Genomic DNA, 26608 nt, shown 5'->3' with positions numbered 1-26608 from the left:
TCCTATGGCTCAGCCCATCCTTCCTGCTGACAAGCTGACCCTCCTTTGGTCATTGGGCAGAACATCTCTTCCTGTCTGTGGTCTTCCCTGAAGAGAGCACAGCACTGTCCCAAATAGGGAGGCTAGTCTTACTTATTTTTCATCTTCCAAATTACTCTTCCCCCTAAGCCAGGGAAAGCATGTCATTACCCTCTCTTCTACTTAACCTATAGATATCTATACGGTTTTCTCCAGAGCCTGCTGCAAAAGCCCTGTTTCAATTAACTTAAAATTATTTCTTAATGAGGAGCATGAGATAATAGACATGTAAATTTGGAAGGGGCCTTGGAGATCTCCTAATCCAACCAGAAAATTCTATAGTCCAGGACACCAGGCCCTGAGAAGCAGCTCTAAACGTACCAAGTCACTCAAATTAACTGAGGCGTGCAGACTTAACTCCATTTGCCCTATTCCCAGGCCAGGGCTCTTTGTAAAAAAAAAAAAAAAACCCACCTTTCATTTGTTTGTCTATTAATTCAGTTATTAAGCAGTGTTTGGTCATGCAATATACATCTGTTGGTTTGGACTTCCCAAGGATCCTTCCCTTTTCCTGGTGCCCCAGGTCCTTTCTGTTGGATGACTGTCCTTGCCCTTGGTCCCATGGGCTTGGGGGAACTGGCATCCATACTTCTCACTCCACTACATACTGCTGGGGCAGCAGGAGTTAAGAGTCTGACATGGGGGCGCCTGGGTGGCGCAGTCGGTGAAGCGTCCGACTTCAGCCAGGTCACGATCTCGCGGTCCGTGAGTTCGAGCCCCGCGTCGGGCTCTGGGCTGATGGCTCGGAGCCTGGAGCCTGTTTCCGATTCTGTGTCTCCCTCTCTCTCTGCCCCTCCCCCGTTCATGCTCTGTCTCTCTCTGTCCCAAAAATAAATAAACGTTGAAAAAAAAAAAATTAAAAAAAAAAAAAAAAAAAGAGTCTGACATGTACTATCCACTCTCCCCCATGTGATCCAGGGGTGGAAATGGGACCCAAGCATGCCAGCCAGCCCTCCTGGAGACTAACAGATGGATCTCAGGGGAGGAAGAGCCCTGCATCCCACCCAGTGCGTCCCCACGGAATGCTAACCCGTGAGGGCGTGACTCTGCTTCAGGCTTGTCTCCTTCCACCTTCCCAACCCACAGAGACAGACAGCCTGCCTGCAGAGAGAAGCCAACGCACAGATGTCGGCGGCACCACACAATCAGAAGAAAGTGGGGGCCTAGCAGCACCGTGAGTGCCGTGGACCCCCCCTTGGTTCCTCGAGGAGCCCCATCTTCTGAGGAAGACAGCCACCAAAAATCACCCATGACGAAAGCCATACAAATACAAATGATATCCGTCTTTCATGCTGATGCTAACTTGATCTCCTTCAATCCACAAAACAATTCCACGAAACAAATATCATTAAGTGCATTTGGTGAAGTAAGGAAGGCTTTGAGAGGTTAAACGTCTTGCCCTAAATCTTAAGTCCAAGATGGGAGTCGAGACTGACTTCAAAGCCAGAATGTTTCCCTTGTCCACACTTGCTTAGCTGTGATGGGGAGAAGGAAGAGGGTGGTGAGCCCAGAGGGAGCCTGGGACAGGAGGGAGGAAGTGAAGGATGCCTTCATTATGAATATGGACAGGGAATTACATCTTGAAGAAAAAGCCAAAGTGGATGTGGCCCCTGAACAGGGAGGGGAATGCCTTCAAAGGATAAGCCTACAGGTTGTATCTGACATGCACATCCTGTTTTATCATTTCCATTCCAAACTGCAAAGAGGCTTCTCCATGTTCAGACAGTGGTAATGATCAAAACTGTGTAGAAGTTACTTTTCAAAGAGACCCGCCCCACCTCTCTCTCTCTCTCTCTCTCTCTCTCTTTCTCTCTGTCTGCCTGTCTGCAATTCCTGCCAAAGGCACTGGAAGTTTGGAGTCTGAATTCCAGGGTGATCTGAGGTGACAGGAAGGCCCAGGCAGGCATCTATCTGTATTCCAGAGAGCCTCGCTGCAGCATTACTTAAAAGGCGTTCTGCAACCTTTTGCTGCTGCTTTCTTTAAAGGCTCGAGCAATTTCGATATTTTGGTTCAGTGTCACTATAGAAAAGCTTTACAATTCTAGCTCGGGAATTAGAAGATATATTTGTAATAAGAATTGCTAACCACTGTCAGCTGGCAGGCCCGTGTCCATGCATGAAAATGATGCCATTAGCTTTCACAAGGGTGGGCGAAACGTAAAGATCATGGATCATATAAGAGACTGAAGAGGAAAAAAACCCCTCCACACTCCGGGGATTTCTGGACGTCAGGGTGATAGGGCTAACATGCATGCATTTAGCCCCTTGATGAGGTAGAAAGCTCGATACTACTTGTCTCTGCAAATACTCATTTTTTCCCTGTATTTTATCTAACTGCTTTCTCCTATAATGTTGATGAATCACACAATTGCATTTTAATGAGGCAATTGCAAAATCTGAGAGACAGTGAGGGGGAAGGAGAAGAGAAGAGCCAAGGGAGACGGGAGCCGTCCCTGAGCACACAAGTCCCCACAGATCTGCGTAGGTCCAGGGCATGGAAGCGACACCCCATGTGTCCCCGGCAGGAGAGCTGGCTCACCCACTGCATGAGCATGAAAGGGTTGGGCTTCTGAACCAGGCAGGCCGGGTTTCGGTTCTTGCTAAGCCACGTGCAGGCCACGCAGCCTTTGGCAGATTGCACATATTCCCATTTCTGGTAGAATGTACTCCCTTGCAAATGGAGAGGGCATGGCTGTCTCTTGGCCATGTCCCGGGTGCTAGTGAATGCAAGCGTCAACCATTCTTGCATTCTTGACACTTGGCTCAAGTGGGACGAGGACGGTAACAACCCAACAGCACTGGCCTGGGAGAAGATCATATGGAATCAGGGGGCCGAAGGGCCAGGCATAAATAAAGTAGGTGCTTTATTAATGCCTGTTCCTTTCATTCCTTACTCTCATTTATTGATCACTTTGATGAAGACAGGAGCTTATCTTTAATACCATCTCCTAGACAAGGATGAGAGTGAGGGGCAGAGGCTAGAAGACACATCAAGGACAGAAGCTTACTGGGCACAGTGTGCCCTTAAGTCTGTCTGGCTCAGAGCTGTGTTGACTTTCCCTTCACCAGCTCTTTGCAAGTCAAAGACAGTAGCCAGGGTCAGAGTTGTGGAAATATCGGTTATCCTCATTATGAGAAACATGCAGGTGGCAACAGGAAAGGTGTAGCCTGCTCCTTGACCCCACCTGTGGAGTACAGGAGAGGACAAGAGAGGTGTGTAGATGGAGAGTGGAGTGTGGGGGACAAGGGAGGGGACCAGACCCGAGGCCTCAGCAGAGACAGGAGAAGGAGGCCTGGGCAGTGCCACAAGCAGGACCTCACTTCGGCCTACCCTGTTCTGGGGACATGGGGGCAGGTCACACCGCTCTGTCCCCACTCCAAACCTGCACCTGACGGATCAGGCCAGTCAGTCCCTGTCCCCTTTCAGCACTGCCTTTGTGGATTACAAGTGGTCCCCTGGGCTGACTTAATTGCAATTCACCTTGTAAACGATTCTTTATTTTTGAAAAATAATTTCTTGGGGCGCCTGGGTGGCGCAGTCGGTTAAGCGTCCGACTTCAGCCAGGTCACGATCTCGCGGTCCGTGAGTTCGAGCCCCGCGTCAGGCTCTGGGCTGATGGCTCGGAGCCTGGAGCCTGTTTCCGATTCTGTGTCTCCCTCTCACTCTGCCCCTCCCCCGTTCATGCTCTGTCTCTCTCTGTCCCAAAAATAAATAAAAAACGTTGAAAAAAAAATTAAAAAAAAAAAAAAGAAAAATAATTTCTTATTTAGGATTAAGAATATGGATTTGGAGACTCATCATAAAATAAAATGAACCCATAAATTTAAAAATAATTAACATTTGAAAGGTATTTTATGGTTTACGAAGCACTTTTCTCATATAATATCTCACGTGATACCCTTAAAAGGTTCCCTTCAAATCTGTACGGGCAGGTGAGAAGAAAAATGACACCCCCAAAAGTTAGCAATGGGTCTCAACTTTCACAGCTGTTTTTGGCGGGTCTGAAGTTTAAGCCCAAACATCATGACCTAAAACCCAGCAGACATCCTACCAGCAAGGATCTCCTAATCAACGAAGGGAGATGATGTGCACCAATCAGGTGCAAGTCTATTTACAGCTGCACTGAGACCTCACAATGACCCCACAATGCAATATCCCTCGAGTGTCGTCCTCAGGGCACCCACATGGCACCCCAGTTTCCCCAGGAGCTTGTTGTGATATAACCATCAGAGCCCATCCCAGACCTAGCGATTCAGCATCTCTCGGGACAGGGTTGAGGATCTGCATCTTATTTGATGAGCTTCCCAGGGATTCTCATTGGAGAACCACTTTAGTAAGATCAGTGTGTATTGTCTGTGGTTATCTAGAATCTTGTCAAGTCCATGGAGTGTTAGATTGTGGGTCCAGTCTCTACTCTTCATGACACCTAAAGCCTGGGGCCTACCAATAGACTCGTTCGTTCAGTGAGCATGTACAAAGCCCAACAAAGGGCCAGCCGCTGTCGTTGATCACGCTGACACACAAAGATGGCATCCATCCACTTCCTTGTTTCACTGGGTAGTTGCTGGAAGAAATAAGCCTAAAAGTTGGGGTTGGGGCAGAAAGAGGGGTCTCAGGGCTGAAAAAATTGTTGGGTCCGGATCTGTTTACAGAAGCAGTGAGGCTATTGGAGATAGCTCTGGAGAAAGCTCTGTTATCTAATCTGCCAATAATCTCTGAGGAGGTGTTATTATTATTATGCTTCTCCCTCGTTCAGAGCTGGGAACTCAGAGAACAGGAAAGCTGAGTGAGCCCACAGTGAACGGGAGGTGGAATTGAGCTATCTGATTTCAGAGAACACACTCTTGAGCCCAACATTGGAAAAGCCCCCAGTCTCCCTTTGAGCTCATGAAGAAAGCACGCCCCAAACACCAAGTTCATGGGCTTAGTATCTTCTGTTCTTGTGACTGGTTCATTAGCAGTTTCCCATAAAAGCGACAATGTTAATAGCTATAACCTAATACAACAATGTAATAATCATTATAACAGCAATCAACATCGCCAAACACTTTAATGAATCACGGATGACTTTCCATCACCTTAAAGAAAAACACATTTGAGCAGCCATTTCCACGAGAAAACAAGAGACCCATCATGCTTAACCAGCTAATCTGTGGAAACGGGTTATCCTGCTTGGGGGCAGCCCCATGCACGGAGGGTTCTGGTTTCTGGTCAGAGGCAGGGTGCAAGCCAGCCAGCCCTGGACTTGACTGGCAGCTGAGGGTTCCGGGGGTGAGCACAAGATGTGGATTTAGAAGACAGATGGCTTCTGTCCTTCCTTCTAGCTCTTCCCTTCCTTCCTTCCTGCCATTCTTCCTTCTGTCCACTATCAGCCAGGGTCCAGTCAGGAGACAGAAGTCAACCCAGTTATGGGAACGGAAACCACTTAACGTTAAGAATTGTTCACTGGGAATCTAGTTGATAACTAGGCAGCCGAAAGGGTAAGAAAACCCCCGGGCGTCACGGTTCAACCAACTGCAGGAGAGAGAGCCACCACTAGGGCTGGGAAGATGAAGACAGTTGGAATTAGGAGGCTCCGGGGACCATGGACAGGGACTCGGGCCCCTGCAGGGGGATGCCCGCAGGCCAGGGCAGGTATCGCCAAGGGGTGCATCGAGACCAGCGCTACAACTGTTGCAAAAACTGCCAAGTGTGGTCAGCTGCTGCCCCTGGGAGGCCCTGCTGCTGCCCGGTGCACAAGCCAGGCTGTGGCAGCACCACAGGGTCAGGAACCTGAGGGCAGGCCTCGGAGGGAAGAGCCAGGGGGGAGGACAGGAGCTGCTGTATCCCCGCCCCAGAAGTACTTCCACACTGCCTGCTGTCTGGCTCTCTGAAAGAGGAAAGGATTTGGGGCATCAGGGAATTTGGGGTTTCCCGTACTTTGCCCACTGTGCCAAGACTCAAACCGCACACGATATTGTCCTGACACACCCAGCAGTGGCTCTAGGCCAGTGCGTCTGTTATCTCATTCACCTTTCCTCCAAGTTCCTGGGAATCAGATATCATCATGCCCACTGCAGGGTAAGCAGAATGCCACCCAGGGAAGCTGAGAAGATTCTCCAGAGCCACACAGCTCATCAATCCCAGGCCTGAAAACTTGCAAACAGCGCTCTCCTGGGAGACCCTATCCCAATTCCACACATTTATTCTGATAGTCCCCAACATTTAGCAGGGATCACAGGACTTCTACTATACGCAGTGCCCTGTATGTGCTAGATACACACAGAGCATAAGGACATGAGGCGCGGAACGGTCTGGAAAAAAAAGCATGTGACAGCTGTCAAACGGCAGCTTGACTGCACGCACCAAAACCAAATGCCCTAAAGTCTCTTCCAAGCCGAGGTGAGCTTAAGAGACACTCTAGGAAAAAAGTCCCATCTTGCCAGATACATTTGGGAAATAGAACCCCTCTTGGAGGGTCATCATGCATGGTGACAGAGCAAAGACTCAGAGGGGAAAAAAAAGGCCTACAGTAAGAAAATTCAAGTATTTGGCAAGCTTATATCATAAATCTTGTTTGCCCACAACATTTATTAATGTCCCACGGACGGTGTTTTGCCTTGCATGCCTGGCAATGCTTAATTCGAGGGAGGCAGGCTTGCAAGGGGCACAGGTGTGTACTTACCTTGGACCCACCGTTCAAGGTGGCCTCTGACCTCAGAGGCAGGGAGGTGAGGGTCTGCTGGGGATACAGGAGATCCAGAAGTTCGTGGGGGACACTTGCAGCTGAGGAGAGACAAAATCAGGGAGTGTAACTGAGAGCAGATGCCCCGGGACCAGAGATGGGGATACATCACTGCTCGGAAAATGCGCTGATCATCTCAGACCGCAGCTAAAACCTAATGCCCTTTGAAACACTTACTGTGGAGCATTTCAGTCTCTTCCTGTGCAATGTGTATAACAAAGAATACACAGAACATATAAAAAAAAAAAAACATAACAAACCTATAAGAAAAAGACAAACACCCCAATACAGAGTAAGCACAAGAAAGGAAGACACAAGTATCAAAAGAAAAAAAAAAAGAATGGCCCACAAACATAAGAAAATACACTCATTTTGACAGTAATCAGTGGAATGCAAATTAAAACAAGACATCTGTTTGGTGATTTTTTTTTCCATCAGATTGGGAAAAAATTAGATTTGCTACTACTGAGAATGTTGGTAATACAAAATGGTCGGGCCATTTGGGAGGGCAACCTGGCATTTTCTGTTAAAATTTAAAATGCGCATACTCTGTCTCAGCAATTTCACTTCTTAGCATCTACTATAGATAAATGCACAAGGAGTTGTGAGTCCGTTCACTGCAGCGTTGTTAGTGACAGCCACAAACTTCAAACAGCCCAAGGTCTCACACCATGCCAACATACAATGCCAAAGGGAGCTAGGTCTGAATATACTGACATGTGCATTGAAAAGGTAACACCTCAGTCTGTACAAGATAAAGATGTGCACATTTACACATGCAAAATGATAATGGTATAAAAATTCGAGAAAAGGCCTGGAAGGACACATCTCAATCTGATGCCAGTGGCTACCTCTGGAGATGGGGGGAGGCCTTGGGGTAAAAAGGGCAAAGGAGGCTTCGGCCTCCTTTATCTGTGGTGTCTGAAGTTTTGCAATGACAGTGTGTTTGCGTGTTGCTTACATACTTTTTGAAGAAAAGCAAGTTTATGGGAAATGAAAAACTAGTATATGACATGAAACAAGGACAGACATCTCTTGCAGGGGACACAGAGCAGAGAATAGAAACATCTTTCAGTGAATGCAATGACTCTTCTGCTTCCAGCAGCTATCAGTCCATTTAGTACTGATGGCTTCTGCACGTGGGGAGGAAATAGCTTTCCTGGAGCACCTCCTGGGTACCAGACCCAGTGCTCGCCACTCTGTACACACTCGCTCATCTATTGTTACCAAAACCTTAGGAGGGCAGCCTCTAGAGAGGAGGAAGTACCCCGGAGGTTGTCTCGACAAAGCCTGGACTGAAATCCAGATGCGCCTGAAGACACATCACAAGATGTGATGGTTCATCTTATGGGTCAATGCAGCTGGGCTCAGGGATGCCGGGAGTAGGTGAAACACTATTCCTGGGTATGTCTGTGAGCTTCCCAAAAGAGATTGGCGTATGAATCAGCAGACTAAGTAAAGAAGAACTCCCCACAGAAGTGGGTGGGCTTCATCCAATCTGCTGAGGGCCTGAGTCAAAGAAATAGGTAGAAGATGGGAGAATCTACTCTCTGCTTGAACTGGGACATCCCTCTCTTCTTGCCCTCAGACACTGGTGGTCCTCTTTCTCAGGCTTCTGGAGAACTAGATGTCAGACTGTGGGGCTTCTCAGCTTCCAAAGTCACATGAGCCAATTCCTATAATCTCCATATACAGTTGACCCTTGAACAGCACAAGGGCCAGAACTGTATAGATCCACTTACAAGTGGATTGTTTTTTGATAAATACAGTACAATAAATCCATTTTCTCTTCCTTATGATTTCCTTAACTTTTTTTCTCCAGCTTACTTTATTGTAAGAATATAGTATGCATATGACATACAAAATATGTTAATCGACAATTTATGTTATCAGTAAAGCTTCTGGCTCAACAGTAGGTATTAAAAGTTTGGGGGGAGCCAAAAGTACATGAGGATTCTCGACTGTGCAGGGTGACAGGGCCCCTAATCCCTGTATTGTGCAAAGGGCAACTGTGTGTGTGTGTGTATGTGTGTGTGTGTGTGTGTGTGTGTGTGTATGGATGGATGTGTATGTATGTTTATATATGTATTGTGCACATATGTATATATTTCCTACTGGTTCTGTTCCTTTGGAGAACACTGATTCACAGTCTTTCCAAAAACAACCTTTATTATTGAGCTATGTATACATATGTCCATGTATATTTACCTATAGTCTTTCAATCTCTCTATCTCTGTAATCGTAAATAGTTGTATTTATACCAGCGGTTCTCAATTAAGGATGATTTTGCCCCTCAGGGGACACTTCGCACTATCTGGAGACATTTTTGATCATCGCAACTGAGGGGAGAGGGCTCCTCCTGACATCTGGTGGGTAGAGGCCAGGGATGCGGTTAAACATTCTACGATGTATAATACAGCTCTCACAACAAAGAATTACCCAGCCCCAAATGTTAAAAGTGCTGAGGTTGAGAAACCGTGGGCTTTACCTATAAGAATTGCTTGAAATCAGACACCCTCAGAAAAGTCTGGCAAGGTCAGCATGAAATGCCCAACTTATATTTAGTCCCTAAACCCAGGTTTGGCCAGTTCCCACGGCCAGATAATATACGGCAATGAAAAACTATTGCTCACTGCCCTCTGGACCAAAGCCAGTCAAGTTCTCTGTGGCTTCCTGTGAAACCAAATAGGAGGGCAGCAGGGTCCAACCCAGTTAAAGATAATGCAGCTGAGGCTGAGGTAAAAGGTCAAGGAACAGGTGAAAATAGTCCCTTTGATATTTCTCACCCAGAAAAAAAGCTTATGGAATTCGTAACCAATTAGACCAGAAAAGTACAAAGAATATTAGTAAGTAAACAGAAATGTCCCATTTTATATTTGGATTTTTTTTTCTTATCAGATGGCATTTCAACTTGAAGATGTGTTTAGATAAATAGGCTTTCAGAGTATTTATCAACTCTCCTTTTGGTGTAAATTCTTCCCGTCTTGTTTTCAAGTCATTTCCAGTAGTGAAAAGGTGCCAGTGATAATTAAAACCTAATTCTATCCCCACAGTCCTTAAAAAAATAAAAAAAGAATATGATCTCCTATAAAGCTCTCAGAAATAATCAAGTCTCCACATCCGCCCATGATAACGTGATTTCAAATGGATAAGGTTTGCAGAAGAACTACCCAGAAATGTAGTGAAATTAATTGCTGTTTTTCACGAAGCAGCTTTAAAATGCAGTAATTAATTGACCTACTGCTGGAGACAGTTTCCTCATAGTTAATAACCACTCTTCCCAAACATGAGAAAGACAGATTGCTTCCATTTGAAAACAGTCTCCACTAAAACCAAATGATGGAAGAGATGGCCACATTTTCTGGTACGTGCACCATAGCCAGATGGGGTTTCACGAGCTGCTGTTAGTCTTTTAGCCCAGTGAGGGGAACCTGCATCATGGGTCCTGCAAGACGTGTTTCTGTGATTCCTGAGTCTGAGACACCTGTCAGTCCACTGACTGGTGTGTATCCAGAGAGAGCCTGCTCTTGGAAATCGGTGTCTTGTCCCATGGGAGGCAGCGTGGTGTTGCGGCCAAGCCTTGCTTTTCCTCATCTGTCTAAAGGGCAGAGCAGAGATGGGAAATGGGTTCCACCTCTTCCCTCTCACGCTGACGATCACTGTGATGTATAAGGGCAATGAAGCTGGGAGGGAGCAGTCAGGTCAAAGTCACAGAACTTCTGCAGCTTTCCCCATGCCTCCACTTGTGAGCAACTCTGAACCCCCACCCACACAGTGCTGTACCGCCCTCGCCCTCCTCTCTGCTTCTGGTGTCCTGTGGGGCTGACCTGTTTGGACTGCACCAAGGGACTCACTTGGCTTCTGGCAATCCCTTTGGGTGTGGCCAGCGAGGAGCCCCGCAGGAAAGACTTGGCAGGGGTAGGCGAGTGAGGTCACGGTACCTTTTCTTCTACCATTCACCCCCCTTCTCCGTCCCCCTTGTGCAGATCTTCCTCAAGTTGGCTCCAACTGCCACGGCTCCTGTCTTGGCACCCCTCTTCTTGCCAACCTCTCCTTCCAGATGCTGTCCACCTTCCCTCTCTTTGCCTTTATAGGCCCAGGGTGACAAGGATAACAACCCCTCCCCACACCGTTACTAGTCCCAGGGCACTGCACTCCCCCTTGGGGTTTCTGTACACCCAGGCACATGTTTATAAAGAAGGCCTTTATCAAACCCCCCTCCAGATGCACGACTTGAGTACGCTCTCCTTTCCTGCTCTGGACTGACCTTCTCATGTCTCTCTCAACCTGACCTCAGCTGGGGCATTTGCTTTTCTCTAACCTTCCAGGGCCTCGCAAGCAATTGCTCTTCATGAATCTGTCTACACCCAAAGTGCTCTCAGGACCATACAGGATTTAAAGTCTGCCCCAGCCCCCAGGAGTGACAGGGAGAACCGGAAGCTAGAACCAGAAGTAAGCTAGAGCATAACTAACCACTATCGCTCACTTTGGGGGTGGAGGAGTCAGAACCCCCTCCCCCCATCCTGGAGGCCAGAGGCAGGCAGTGAATTCTGACTCCGTGCACACGTGGGGTCGAGTTGAGATAAATTCACCCAGAGGCAGACAGACTTTTGTCAAGGGGTTTGGATGCATCTTTCTCCTGAGTGAGGAGTTGAACTCAAAGTTTTCCAAAATCCCTCTTAAAACCCTAGCTCCATGTATCACATTCCTTGAGTCAGGATTCACGGCTCAGGGTTTAAGGTGACTTTCCACTCCTCACAGTCTGGAGGGAGAAACACTAACTAGTTCTGTTTGTTCGTCAGTCTGTTCTGTTTTATTTTCTCTTCCGTCTTTGGCTGGAGCATGAAAACAAAAGTTCCTTCTCTCTTACTCAGGGTGAATGCTGAATCGTGGTGGCTCCTTTATCCAAATTTCCCTCAAGAGAAAAGTAGCACACCTATGTGGGTCCTGATCCTTCTCCTGACCCTCCCCCCACCCCTTCTCCTTCCTTTTCTTTCTTATTCATTTTGCAAAGAAAGAAAGTCCATGATACCACCCCCACAACAACACCCAGTAAAGCACTCAACAGAAGAGCTAAGACGTATGGCTCCCAGAACAACTAGAGCCCTCCTGCCGTCCATCAGGTGTGGCTATTGTATTTAAAATTTAGGGCTCTCACATATCTCAGTATAACTACAAAAACTGTCCATAAAAGTCTCTTCTTGTCCTTGAGTGGTCAGAGCGACAAATGACTGATTACCCTGCAAGCAGATTCTCAGCCCATCCTGTGCAGTTGGAGAGAGAAGACGATGGAGGCATGCAGTCAGGAAGCCCTGCATGCAAACAGAGTCCGGCGGCCTGGCTGGAGGAGGTGGTCCCACTGCAGTAACCTGCTCGCCTACACAGAGGCATCCTGTGTCTCCTTGCCCCATGACTGTCTAAACTAAATTTCAAGGCAAGGAAACAGCTGAGAGAGACCATGCCATCAGCATCCCTGAAGCTATGGTTGGCTCTGGGAAGGAAGCTTCGAAGAAGGTACAAGCCCAGGTGTTTACTGAATTTGAGAACAACTGGGGCTGCGGCAGAGGGGCCATCCCAGGAATCTTAGAGGAAATGTCCTATGCTAATCCTCACGTCTAGTCCTTCCAACTATTCCTACAACTGAGACAAGAGGTACCAGGTGTGTTAAAACAACAGTTACCCCATCTTTGTGAATGAATCCAGAAAAAGCCCAATGACCTTAGCACACTGGCACTCTACAGATACTTCCGAGGCTTTTGTGCAAACGTGTACCTCGATCAACACGTTAGGATGACTTTACACACAGAAACACCTGAATAACTAAATTAATGTACTATACAGAATGAGCATAAATAATGATAGAGGACCCAGGAGTACATGTATATACTGTATGTGCATAGGAATACACATGTGGAAAAGAGAGCAAGATAGGTAGATAGAGTAGATTGATAGATGACTTGGTGGATTCAGAGACTGGTTTTCCCAAAGATTCTTTGAGCAATAGAATCTGTTTGATTTTGAAAATGTACTTTTCAATCCATATCATTAGCCCAACAATATATGGTCCTACACTCTTCAATGTATGCTGTTTTGCTAGTTTGTCTTTTTGTATTTTGATTGAAAGTTGTATCAAATAGGGGCTCCTGGGTGGCTCAGTCAGTTAAGCATCTGACTTCAGGTCATGATCTCATGGTCTATGAGACAGAGCCCTGCGTCAGGCTCTGTGCTGATTCACAGGGATTCTGTGTCTCCCTCTCTCTCTGCCCCTGCCCCCACTCATGCTCTGTCTCCCTTCATCTTTCAAAAATGAATAAATGTTAAAAATGTTTAAAAAAGAAAGTTATATCAAATATACATAGTCTGTGATATTACTAACTTAGAAGTACATATTCATATTTTGCCTGTGCTTTAAGGTGATTTATGACTCACAGAAACGATCTGATCTTCAATGGTATGACAGAAGCCATCAATGGAATTGCCTGCCACGTTAGACAGGATGTTTTCATTTTCTTCCGTGGTAATTGGTCTCTTCAATTAATTATTGGGTTGTGGGTTTTTTTTTTAGCCAATTTCAGTTATTTCTATTTCTTCCCTAATAAACTGTATCAATAATTTTATTAAAGTACTGACCTAGAGTTTGTACATTTTAATTGCATTCTCTTATTTTTAAGCCTTCTCTATATTTGGAGTGATCTAGTCTCTAATTTTCCTTAAGGATAAATGGTGATTCTTATTTTTTAATAAGATGATAAGAAATTGATCTAGTTGATTGGTTTATTTATTTTTGATAGAGGGCAGAGAGACAGACAGACCTAGACAATGGGCTAACTTAGTTCTTTTATTTTCTAATTATTTCCTATTTCAGTTTATTTCTATTCTTATCTTCATCATTTGTATTTGCCTAGTATCCCCAGGGGTTTTGGGTTCTCAGTCTAACATCTGAAAGAGACTGATTAATTTACTTTTATTACTTCTTATTGACTAAGGAATTGACTTCTGTTATGACTTTGCCTTGGAGTAAAGCTTTGGAACTATAACTTGTGTTTACAATAAAATATTCTTACTTTAAAAATATTTCTAAATAATTACTAACTTAGGTCCCATTACTCTTTAACCAAATATTAGTTAGAGGGGAATTTTAATTGTTATTATTGTTTTGACTTTTATTTTTCATCTGTATTTATCTGACATTAAATTTGGAGAGTTGATCTTATAAAATACCCCTATAAGGAGTGTATCATGCTTATTCTTATGGCTTAGCATAAGAGCAACTGTTATCAATCTTCCATGAAAGCCTAAGGAAACATTTTTATTTTAAAATATGAATGTTATTATTTTATTTAAATTTGTCTATGTACTTATGTATTTTGAGTCTCTTCCCTGCCAAGGATAAGAGCGATATGTCTCAGCCTCCCAAAACAAACATGTGTCTGTAAATTTCCCATTTTATTTTGAACATTTTTAGCCTTATATATTTTGATGCTATGTAATTCAGCAAATAAATTTTCATGACTATTTTATCTTCACTGTGGATTGTAAAATGACATTCTTTGTCTCCTTTAATATTATTCGGCCTGGAATAAAGTTTGTTGGAAACCAATGTTGTCAGCACTGGTTTCTCTGTTTTTGCATTTCCTCGGTAATGTGTTTTATCCAGTTTTTCCAACGTCCTTTGTCTTTGAGTTGTATGTAACACCAGGTGGGAATTTACTGTTGAACATAATAAGAGAAGTTTGGTCTTCTCATTGTTGGAGAATATTGTTAATTATATAGAATCTTTTAAAAGGGTCTAAAAACATCAACAGAAGCCTCTCCCGGGCCGTCCAGGAACCTCTCTCTGTGTGGTTTCCTCTGGGATGCAGAGCTGTGAACTATCAGCCCTTCACATCATTTTACTCCTGCCTGCTGGTGAGAATGTGCTGCTTAAGCAAGCATGCCTCTAGGCTACAGAAGCCATTGGGCACTCTGAAAACATAGGCAAAATGACAGAGGTACGTAAGACGTGACTCCTAGGGAAAATCCCAGTGTTTACAATATTAGCAATCAGGTACTTCTTCGTGTATTTTTCTTCCCACTGCCCTCTTCTCCTGTACTCTCAATATAACAGTGGAGCTGTAACAGTGTTGAGTTGGCAGGGGGATAAGATCGCAGGAAACTATCTATAAGATCTTCTAGATTTTAGGTAGCATCCTCTCTGCCCAAGGCAGGCTTAGATAAAAACGTTGCCTGTCTGCAATGCCAGATGTCAGGGTCAATACTAACTGCCAAGAAATCTGCTCTAAGCACTGTCGATGTACTTAAACACCTGTGCCTCAGTTTACTCATCTATTAAAAAGGATTCAGTGAGGTGCATAAAAAGTGCCGACAGCAGATTCTTGGCATATAATAACTAAGAGACGAGAATCAGTTAATGTTATTATTGACTGACTTGATCATCTTGTTTTATATCAGCTTTTCATATTGCTTGACCATTTCCTTCTTTAACCATATTTTTATTTTTTTGGTCTACATTTTGTTTTTGCTTATTTTTTTCCCAGCAGTTTGGAAGGAGCTGTTTTACAAATTTTGCTTTGCTCCGCATTGCTTTTATATATTTGTGTCATTTTTTTCTCTGATTCACAAGATTTCACATCAACTCTCACCCCCTTGTAAGATGAGCAACGTAGTGAGTTTGTGTTTTTCACCTCCCTTTCATAAGCCCATTTCCTATTAGATTAGTACTGGACGATTGAGAATCATCTCTTTGAAGAATTATATTTGCATTCAACTTAGAAGGATATTTACAGTTTTTGACTTTATATTCATTCTTTTCTTTGCTTGTAACCATCCTTTTCATACCTTGGGCTTCACCTTCTTGAGTCTCTAATTTCAAGACAGTATCAGTATGTGTAACTCATATTCACATTCTTTCCCCCCACTGAATAAGACTTTAGGGGAAATCTATTTTAAAAGTTTTTCAACCTGTTTTTTGTTTGTTTGTTTGTTTGTTTGTTTGTTCATTTTGTGTTTGTGTAGGTTTTCTGGAGATTTTTGTTCTGTTTGTGTTTTGCTTTTGGCCCTTACCGGCGAAGGGGCATTTGGCTGGTTTTCCCATTGTTGAGTCACATGTTTTTCTCTGAAAACACTGTACCAGTCACTCTATTTTCTGGAATTTGCTATGGTATTCTAGGTGTAAATCTTCTTTTCATTATCTCTTCTTATAATACAGTGGGGATGTTTGATCTCCGTATTTGGATCCTTTCAGCTTTAGAAAATTGTATCTAATTATACCCTTGATGATTGTTTTCTTTCCATTGCTCTTTTAATCTTCAGAAATATCGAAAATTTATGTGTATTATATCCATTCTCTGCCTCTCTATCCTTTTCTCATCTTTTTATTTGTATTCCTGTGACACATATTGAATGCTCAATAAATACATAAGAAAGACAGCAAGAAGGGAAACCGGGAAGGAGGGATCTATTTAGCGGACATGTTTTGAATTTATCCTAATCAGCTTGGATTTGACTTTCTGATCATTTCTGTCTTAACTGTGGGTAGGGAGCCATTTACCTCCTATTACTCTCGCAATCTTTTCTTGTATCCTGAGCTTCATATTTTCATATGTTTGTGTTATTTTTGAAATAGCTTCCAAAGACCGTTTTAGGACCCGTCTTCCCTTGGATTTTACCAAACATTCTCTGTGTTTCCTCCACACCTAACTTTTACAACAAATGATTTTCAGGGTGATGTTATTTTTCTTTCGTACTGTAGTACTTCCCACTCACTACCACTGACTTGTTTTGTGATAAACGTTCTTGAATGATTCCACACGGATTTGCTCGTCCGCAGGAGTGTTCTTCCATTCAGGTACTGCGGGGCCAAGGTGAGATCCTCTCCTAATCCATCTGTTTGGTTCTCTGACACGTGAAACCAACGAATCAATGAAACACAGAAGTCACGGTTATTGTCAGCACTGCTGCCAGGGACTTTCCTGTCTCCCACACAGCCCTTTCCATATAGGAGTTATGGTCCCTGAGATGTAAGGGGGCCCTGTTCACCCTCATTGCTTGTCTGAATTTCCTTTGACTAGGCACCAGTGGGATGGAGCAAGATATGGGGGAGTCAACTGGCCCTTCCAGAAGAATAAGTGCTTTAAATAAATGACTATTTTTATGATTGGTATAAATCCTGAGTCTCTGAGCCAGATAGAGAGAGTGTGAAAGTGTTGGGGGGGGGGGGGAAGGGTGTATGTGTGTGCAGTGGGTGAAGTGGAGAATAAAATTTCATCCTCCATACTTTATACATGCAAAATACACTTCTGCAAACTACTGCTTTTTCTCTCCACTCACTTTAGTTTAGTATCTGTTAAATCCAAGGATATATTTTTTCAGATAGGAAATTAACATAGACAACAAACCCCCTGAGGACAGGGACTATGTACTTACTTCCCCAGTGAATCCCATGGCCTAGCCCATATATAAGACTGAATGAATAAATGAGGGATTAAATAAAGGTTGGGATGGAGTGAAACAGCCCCACATTTTTTTTATTATGGACAGTCTTCTCCGTATCTTTCTATTTATATTGGTTTACAAATATATTTTTCAAATTATTAGATTAGAAAATTATTCCTACCAGCATCCAGCATATGGTAATGATTGTAAGGGGAATTTTTTATTAGTCCTCTTTGTAAATTTCAATTTCAATTATTTCAATTCCTTATATGTGAGAAGTGTTAAAATTAACAGAATTTAGTTCATATAATGTCAAGGAGTTTGGTATGCACATGAAAATTACCGTGACTGTTACAGGTTGTTTTGTTTTGTTTTGTTTGGTCAAAGTCCCTAAAAGACAGTTGGAGAACAAGGGAACAAAAAAGCCCCCAAATCCCAGGACCGAATGTAGCCACTATTTAACATCTCCATATGTTTCCTTCCAGGCCCTTTTCTCAATGTTGAGCCTTGTGGCTGTGGGTGGAAAGGGATTCATCAGCCAAATCCTACTGGGAGGGTCAAATCATGGTATTTAGGAAGAGGCGTGAAAACTATACCCCTGTAGCTGAGACACTCCTTTTATTATTTGTATTTTCCCATTTTGAAAAAATAATTGCTGCTACCAAACACCCTCCACAGCACTACACCCCATGGCAATCAAAGGAACTGAACCATATCTGGGTGCAGAAAACAGAGCGGGTGCACAGACAAACCAGAGAAGTAGCTGGATATGGTGGAACACGATGGAGGAAAGCAGAATGCCCTTAGAACATGACTTATAATAAGTTGTGTTGTTCACATTCTATGAATTTAACTATTTCTAGTTGCAGGAACCTAGGAAATCCTGCATCCCATAGTCCTCGGCCTGCCCCACAGAAATGTGACCTTGGGACAAGTCTACATGTGTCCAGAATGGCATGGGAAGAAGAGAGCTTGGATAGCGAAAATGAACAAACTGAGAAAAAACAGATAAATGTCTTGGAGGAAATTGGAAGTTTTTATCCAGGCCCTGCTTTGTAACATTCAAAGGTTATGTGAATCATGGGTATGCCAACCATCTAAATATCTCCATAAAATTTTCATTTCAGATTGAGTTCAACCATGCTGACCTGCCTTCTGACTCCTTTATGATATCCTCAGTTCAACCACACCCTCTACCCTCCAAGTCCCGTACAACACGCTCTGTCCATCACAGAAATCCAAATCAGGCTCAGACTAATGGGAGACAGATTCTGATACTCAATGAGGACAGAGCAGATGAAAGGCCGACTCCCCACCTCACGGAAGAGGGCTCTTTCCAGATGCATTCCTGTGTGATTGTGCTAAGTTTCAGACGTTACTGGATATTTATTAGATGGGTTCCTTTTTTACCGTTAAGCATTTTAACATGCATTATAGAACATACTTTGCTTCTTATTTTCACTTACAATGATATAATCAAGTATCTCTATTTTATTAAATGGCTGTTGTAACTACCATTTTAAGAACTGCCTGATGCCCCAGGCACTATGCACACCACCGTCTATTTCTCCCAGGGTCAAAGATCTAGACGGAAGAAGTTACTTTGTAAAATCCCAATGTGGACTATTCACTGGAAGACTTAATGATTTACACCAAGGGTTCAGACGTTTTGATACTTTGTGAAGACAGATGTCTCCCACCCAAACCAGGAAATGTACCATTCAGAGTCCTGTGTTTTATTGTCGCTTTTTTTTTTTTTTTTTTTTTTTTTTTTTTTTTTTTTTTTGGTTTTTAGCACTACTAACCAACTCTCTGTTTTTCTGTTTATAGACAACAGCTCATTAAGTAATATAGTAATTAAGTAAGTAGCTACTTTATATAAAGCTGCCAGGGGTTTGGGGTATCACTTCAGAAAGGGGCATGGAATAATAAAAACTATGAGCCCAGCCACACACACTTCTTCTGGGGCCAGTTGTTGGATATTTTGATTTTAATTCATAGCAAGAGGTCCTCTGGCAGGGCCTGGTCCTGGAAGCTGACTGACGGAATTGAGGGGATTTAAGAAAGAGAAGGAAGGCTGTAACCAGAGCCCAGAACACCTTCTCTTTTTAAAACAACAATAAATGATGACTCTTCTCTCTCATATATATATAAGGCTTGGCAATTTCTGAGTAAAATAAATTCAAAATAAGATGTGCAGCCATGTGAAATACCTTTGGTTAAGCTGTCCTGTGAATCACTAAATTCAACACACAGATGTGAGTGTGTATGTATGTGTGTGTGTGTGTGTGTGTGTGTGTGTGTGTGAGAGAGAGAGAGAGAGAGAGAGAGAGAATGTGTGTATGTGTGAGAGAGTGAGTGTTTGTGGGAGACAGAGAGAAAAAAAAACACATGTATTTAATATGAAATAGGTAGAAATAAAGATAGTGCCCTTCTGTTCCATACAAGGGAGGATGGGTTGGAAGTGGAAGCCATCTGTCCCCAATGAAGGGTATTTTATCAGTGACATTGTTTAAGAAGTCGGTTGTGTCGGGGCCCCTGGGCAGCTCAGTCAGTTAAGTGTCCAACTCGTGATCTTGGCTCAGGCTGTGATCTCATGGTTCATGGGTTTGAGCCCCACATCATGGAGGCTGCTTGGGATTCTCTCTCTTTCTCCCTCTGTCTCTGCCTGTGTGCTCTCTTGCTCTCTCTCTCTCTCAAAATAAATAAATAGACATTAAAAAGAAAAGTCAGTTGTGTTATTACTTTTAAATCTCTATTGCAACACACTCACCACTGTCTGTACTCGGGACAGAACATTCGCACTTGCCAAACCTTGTGTGCCACCGGTCCCCTCAGAAGCACCTTATCACCCTTACAAAACAAAATCAGCTGGGGTAGTGGTTATAATTCCACTTTAAAGATGAGGAACCTAAGACTCAAAGAACTGAAGCAACCTGCCCCCGGCCATGTGGCTCATAAGAGGTCAACTCAGGATTTGAACTGCATACATTCGGAGTCAAAAGACTACATCCTGTGAGACACGCTGACTGCATAGAGATGGTGGCTAGAGCTTTTATTCACAGAGAGAGAAAGGGGAAAAGCAAGAAGAGTAAGAGCGGAAAAAGAGAGAAACACACACACACAGCAAGAGTGGAGAGAGAGAGAGAGAGAGAGAAGTTAGTTACAGACTGGCCATTTTTACATTTTTGGGCCTAAGATCTTTCCCTTCTTGCCTGATAATATTTAAAAAAAAAAAAATTTTAGGGGCGCCTGGGTGGCTCAGGTTAAGCGTCCGACTTCGGCTCAGGTCACGATCTCACAGTCCGTGAGTTCGAGCCCTGCGTCGGGCTCTGTGCTGACAGCTCAGAGCCTGGAACCCGTTTCAGATTCTGTGTCTCCCTCTCTCTGCCCCTCCCCTGTTCATGCTCTGTCTCTCTCTGTCTCAAAAATAAATAAACATTAAAAAAAATTTTTTTTTAAATAAATTTTAAGCCAGAAGTGTTATGTTGAAGTCCTACCCCTAGTGCGTCAGGATGTGACTGTGTTTGGACATGGGGTCTTTAAAGACATCACGAAGTTAAAATGAGGTGATTATGGTGGGCCCTAATCCAATGTGACCAGGGATCTTGTAAAGAGGAAATTCTGACACAGAGAAGATACAGGCACTGAGGGAAGATGATGTGCAGACCCAGGGAGAAGATGATCATCGACCACCTGAGAGCCAAGGAGAGAGACCTCAGGAGAAACTGCTCCAGACGTCACCAAGCTCCTGGACGGTCCGCCTCCAGGAGAAAAGAAGCGTCTGTTCTTTGAGCCACACGGCCTGTGGTATTCTGTTATTATGGCAGCCCCAGCACGCGCACACTCTGTCAGACTCACATGGAGGCAGCACGTCTGGGGGGCGGTCCCATGCTGACACTGACAAAGCCGCTCTCCCCATGTGACCAGTTAGCGGGGCCCTGCTACCTCCGCAGGAACAGGGTTCCAGGATCAGGCCAGGACCCACTGCAGAGACGGGACTGGCTCCAAATTAACGTTTCTGCTAGGGCACGACCCCACCTTTCTCTTTTTTTCTGTGTCAAGCCGACGTTTCCCAGGAAGTTGGATTAAACGTGCACTGGCAGCCTTTGGCAGAGATGGGCCCTCGTACGGGCGCTGGTGAATCGGGGCCTTAACCAAACACGAAATGACAGCACCGTTTCCAGCGGAGGACTAAGTGAGCCAACTCAAGACAAACACAACGTATTTTGGCATTGCTTTTGACAGATGGAAACAAAACAAACATTAGCAACCGGACTGCAGCTAACAATATGCAAAATTAAAGAAGATACCTTTTTAACTTTGTCTCGGAGCCCACCGGCTTTTCTTATAAAATCTGCCCAAGAAAAAAGAAGACAGAGCTGTTAATCTCGTTACACAACCAGTTAGCACATGCAAACAAGGGAAATTAAAAGTCTTTGCATTCAGGGGAGGAAATAGATATTTGACACATATATTTATTAAGGAGACTGGACTGGAAAATAGCACTGCTGTATTAATCAGAAATGGTGTAGGAAATACTTAAATAATATAACAGAATATGCACAGACAGCATAAGCTGCTTACAGATGGAAGCCTAAGGTCCAAGTATTTTTATTTGAAGGTTAAATTTTCAATTAATTTTTTTCAGCTTGTTGCCATCTCTTCCAAGCATCACTGTTAATTGCCATAAAACAATACCTCTCCCTGTTTAAATTCTGGACATGGAGGCCAGAAGCCGTCAGCCATCTAATGAGCATCAGAGTATTGTGGCAGAAATGAAAACCACTCTGTAAGAGCTGAACCAAAACATCAGGCCCCGAGAAGTCAACTGATCGGTTAAAGCCCCTTTTTCCATTTGCTCAGTTTTCCAGAAGTTACATTTATAAGTTCCAGCCTGTCACTGGAAAGTACAAATAGAAGCCTTCTTTTATTGGAATTTCCATACATCCCAACTTCGGGGAGTTGTGGCAGCCAACGGTCTGTATGCCCACTTACTTGCTGGCTCACCAGAGAAGGAACCTGACGCTTTCTTTTTCTTTAGGATGGAACAATATACATGTCCCGGCCGTAAATGGGCTTATTCACTTCTGCTCGGTTAACCGGCACTGCAGGGCTCTCTTCCAGGCTGAGATCCAGCCCACATCGTGTGGGATGACACGAAAACAGACTTTAGAAAGCACTGGTTGGAGAACTGAGGTTGGAAATACGGTTTCGTCTTGACTTGAAGACAGGATTAGAATGAAGGTTTGGAGCATAAATACATTCACATAGGTTTGGGCTGGAAGACCTCTGTGTTGAGAGTCAGAGTTAACTTTGGAAATGATTTTAGGTTGAGAATAAAGGAGAAAAATGGCATTGATGATAAAACGCATAACACTGCATTTAATTTAAAATGGCCTAGCATCCTAGAAAAAAAATGGCCTTTTCTAATAAGGCAACTTTACTTTGTAACCCAGCACCACCACTTACTGCTTATATAACTTTGTGTAAGTCACCTAAACCCTCAACCTGTTTCTTTAGCTGTAAAATGGGAGTGATAATGTCTACTCCATACCTTCTTGAAAAAAGCAATAGAGAGAAATGAATAGATAATAGGTCAATCTTGTTCTCCCTTCCTCCTAGGGGACGTGTGGCATTGTTTGGGGAAATTTTTGATACCAGAGGCTTGGGTAGTGAGTGCTACTAAAATCTAGCGGACAGAGGTTCAGTATTACGCTATATACCCCATAACAATAGGACAGACCCCCAAGAATTGTCTTTCCCAAAATGCCAGTAGTGATGATACTAAAAAACCCTGAATTAGATATAAATAGGCAGATGACAGAACACAGATAAAAAGCTAATTTTTTAGCCTTTGGGGAGGAATGTATAGATCATCTATAAATTTACAGGTAGATCAATTAATACAATGATGAGAAATATTCTGACATGGGATACTCTAGACATTCAACAAATGTAAATAAGTTTTTATTAAATCCGAAGAGAAGATTAACAACATCATGGTTGGGATGAGGTTACAGATGGTGCTAAGCATGAAACAGTAATGTTACTGATGGAAAAATGCCACCATCATGCCGGGTGCTTGGTATTTTTATCACATTTAAGAAGGGGGTCATCTGAGTCTAGGGCTGGGGCTCGTGTTAGAGCTACGGGTCCAGGGAAGGTTGGGATCAGGGCTGGCAGACCATTCCCAACAAGCAGCCAAAGCTCGCTAATTATTTTGGCAACATGCAGACAGTCTCTCCAGTGCCAAGCATCTAAGTCCCTATTCGGAGTCCCTGCAGTTCCATAGGAGAGGGGCAGACCCGATGTGGCCTATACATGTCAGGGCGGCCCACCCCATAGTTGCCCACTTTCTCAGGCAATGGTATTAAGATTATCTGGAGTATGTTGATGACCCAGTTCTATCCCAGCCTTTGTATCCAACTCCATGAGGAAGGAGCAGCAGTGGCTTAAGAGATCGGGATTTCATGTTAAGAGGAGATGCTAGGAACATTCCAATATTAAACCCGCTTTGAGAAAAGGCAACTGTTTGTTCAACTCATATTTAAGAGAATAAGAAGTGTATGAGGTTCAAGCCAATGTCTATACCCTGTGTCCAATCTACAGGAGTATTGGGCATCTCCAGAATCTAGGAGAGCAGGGCCTTTGAGAGATAATAGGAGGGCTGGCCACCTGCAGTCACACCTTCACATCTTCCTGTCAGGAAAGTGGGTCAGCATAATCACACCACAGTGTGAGAAGATAAATCTGTAACGTCATCATACATATGAACAAAGAAACAGTGTTCTGGCTGGAGAAAGTCTGCTTGAACAGAAGTGAGTTTTCTGATTGGAGTAGGCTAAAGGGGAGAAAAAAAATAGACTGGAGCACTTGGGTGGCTCATTAGGTCAAGCATCGGACTTTGGGTCAGGTCATGATCTCACAGTTCGTGAGTTCGAGTCCCACATTGGGTGAGCTTGAGCCCCACTTCGGGTGAACATAAGCCCTGCTTCTCTCTCTCTCTCTCTCTCTCTCTCTCTCTCTCTCTCTCTCTCTCTCTTTGCCCCTCACTCACTTGCGCCCTCTCTCTGAAAGAAAGAAAGAAAGAAAGAAAGAGAAAGAAAAAGAAAGAAAGAGACTTGACAATGATTCACCTGCAATGTCCTGGCTGAGAGTCACTGAATCTGGGAAACAGTAGCAAACTGGACCATAAATGGGCATCTGCAATAAGTGGCTGGTTTGGTACGTGGGCCCCTTCAGTGGACAGTGTGAGCCATACGTGATACTGTTGATCACCCCAGGTTCTTACACCATGCCCAGAGAGTGGGCTCCAGATGGCCAACAACCTGCCAGATATTCAGTGCAGAAGGTGTGAGCTCTCGTAGGGCGATGTAAACCTTCTTGTTCCTGGGAAGGTCAGTTTCTTCATTATAAATTCAGAATGGACTTTGGTTCCAACATGTCTCCCCAATCTGGATTCCCGTGCAATTCCATGGGCTAGAGGTCTGACGTTCTGCCAGCAAGTTTTATTGAGTAAAGGAGAAGTTAAATTTTGAACCACCGTAACCTTGCCGTCTTACTTCCAGCAGGCTCCTAACGCGTGCACGCACACACGCGTGCTCACACTTAGACAAAATCTACACACCATAACATTTACCCATTTGAAGTGAGAAATTCAATGATTTCTTTCATGGTAAACTTTCACTGAGGTGCAACCATGACCACAATTGCATTTTAGAACATTTCTAACAGCTCGCAAAGATCCTCCTTGTACTCTTTTGTAACTAACCCATTCCCACCTTCTAGTCTCAAATGACCACTGGTCCATTTTTTTGACCTCCAGGACTTGCCTTTTAGGGGCATCTCACATAAACAGAATGATACATCAGGCACTTCACTGCATCTGGCTGTATCCGCTTAGCACAATGTCCCCTGAGATGTGTCCATGCTACAGCATGTATGGTACTTCACTCCTTGTTAAGTCTAAAAACGGTGCTTGATTGTGTGGATACACCACATTTTGTTTACCTGTCCATCTGTTGAAGGACGTTTGTGTTGTTTCTACTTGTTAGCTATAGTGAATAACGTGGCTATGAAGTTGGTTTGGTTTTCATTTTCGTTTTTTGCTTGGGGCAGCTATGAAGTTTTGTGTACAAGCTTTCGTTTGGACGGATGTTTCCATTTATTTCTTTTGGGTAGGTACCCAGGAGTGGAAAAGCTAGGTCACTTCGTAAATTTATGTTTCCCATGGTGGGATCTTGAGCAGCCCCTGACCCAGCCTCCTCCTCAGCGTGGTGCAGGCTCATAATGGGATAGCCTGAGAACCTAGCTACTAGGAGTTGATAGCATTCATTTCCTGGGAGATTTTGAAGTTTTTGAAACCGTACCCAGCTTTAAATGGAGGACGACCTTGTAGCAGCCACCTGAGATTGCTATTTCAATCAGAGGATTCTCTGAAACAAGTGAAAGCGTCTTGAAGAGTTGATAATACGATATTACTGCCGTCATTAGTGTTACCCATTTGTCGTCTGCGATTTGAAACGGTGGGGTTTTAAGCTCCATGGTAGGATCAGGAAGCAGCTAAAATCTAATGCAATGAACCCTTGACTCTGATGTTTGGTCTCAACACTCCCACTTCCCAGTTACGGGACCTTCCCTACAGTGATGTGCCTTCCCAAGCTTTAATTGCTTCGCTTAAAAAATGGGGCCACCAACCTCATCTCTCAGGGTTTCCATAGGATTAAACAAATTGGCAGCACATTTAATCTGGTCCTGTGGGGCTGTTGGGTGGTTAAATTACCTGACCCTAATTTTAATCTAGAAAGTCTGTGTATCTCAAGGGAAACCTCCAAGAAGTAAAATATGCAGCAGGATAGGCCACATATGATTCTGAGAGCAATTCCAATGGGGGTGGGGGGCTTTCCTGCACCAACCAATTCTCGGACACCACCTGGGTGTCCTGCAATTCAACTAAATTCTGACACTATCGACCTAGAGATAGCATCAGATCCCCCAGGTTAAGGGTTAGTCCTACAAGACTCCTCCTATCCCCTTTAGACACCAGTCACAAATCCAGATTGTCACCTATACTTCCGATCTACTAGCTATAAATCAGACATTCCAATGAACCCCTCCTAGGGTTTGATTAATTTGCTAGAGTGGTTCACAGAACTCAGAGAAATATGTTATTCACCAGATTACCAGTTTATTGTAAAAAGATACAACTTAGGAACAGCTAGATAGAAGAGGTGCACAAGGCAAGGTATGTGGGAAGGGGCTCCGAGCCTCCATCCACTCTATGGCAGGCCCCCTTCCCCAAATGTCCACTTGTTCACCAACCTGGAAGCTCTATGAATCCTGTCCTTTGGGGTTTTTATAGAGGTTTC

The 26608-nt window shown here is 43.9% G+C and overlaps 1 long non-coding RNA gene across 2 annotated transcripts in view; it reads right to left on the bottom strand.

Annotated features, from left to right (window-relative positions):
• LOC147573425 (uncharacterized) overlaps window positions 1-26608 on the bottom strand; it is a 783429-nt gene that overhangs the window by 267818 nt on the left and 489003 nt on the right. For both annotated transcript variants that reach the window (XR_015244758.1, XR_015244759.1), the window contains exons 6-7: window positions 21551-21594; window positions 6744-6844 (exon numbers count right to left, since the gene is read on the bottom strand). This is a non-coding gene — a long non-coding RNA (uncharacterized LOC147573425). The remainder of the gene's footprint in view (window positions 1-6743; window positions 6845-21550; window positions 21595-26608) is intronic.

The sequence above is a fragment of the Puma concolor genome, chromosome E2 (genome assembly GCF_028749965.1).
Source record: "Puma concolor isolate L17-30 chromosome E2, mPumCon1.1.hap2, whole genome shotgun sequence".
NCBI lineage: Eukaryota > Metazoa > Chordata > Mammalia > Carnivora > Felidae > Puma > Puma concolor.
The sequence above is the reverse complement of the archived record's forward strand: the minus strand, read 5'-3'. Positions and strand labels throughout refer to the sequence as shown.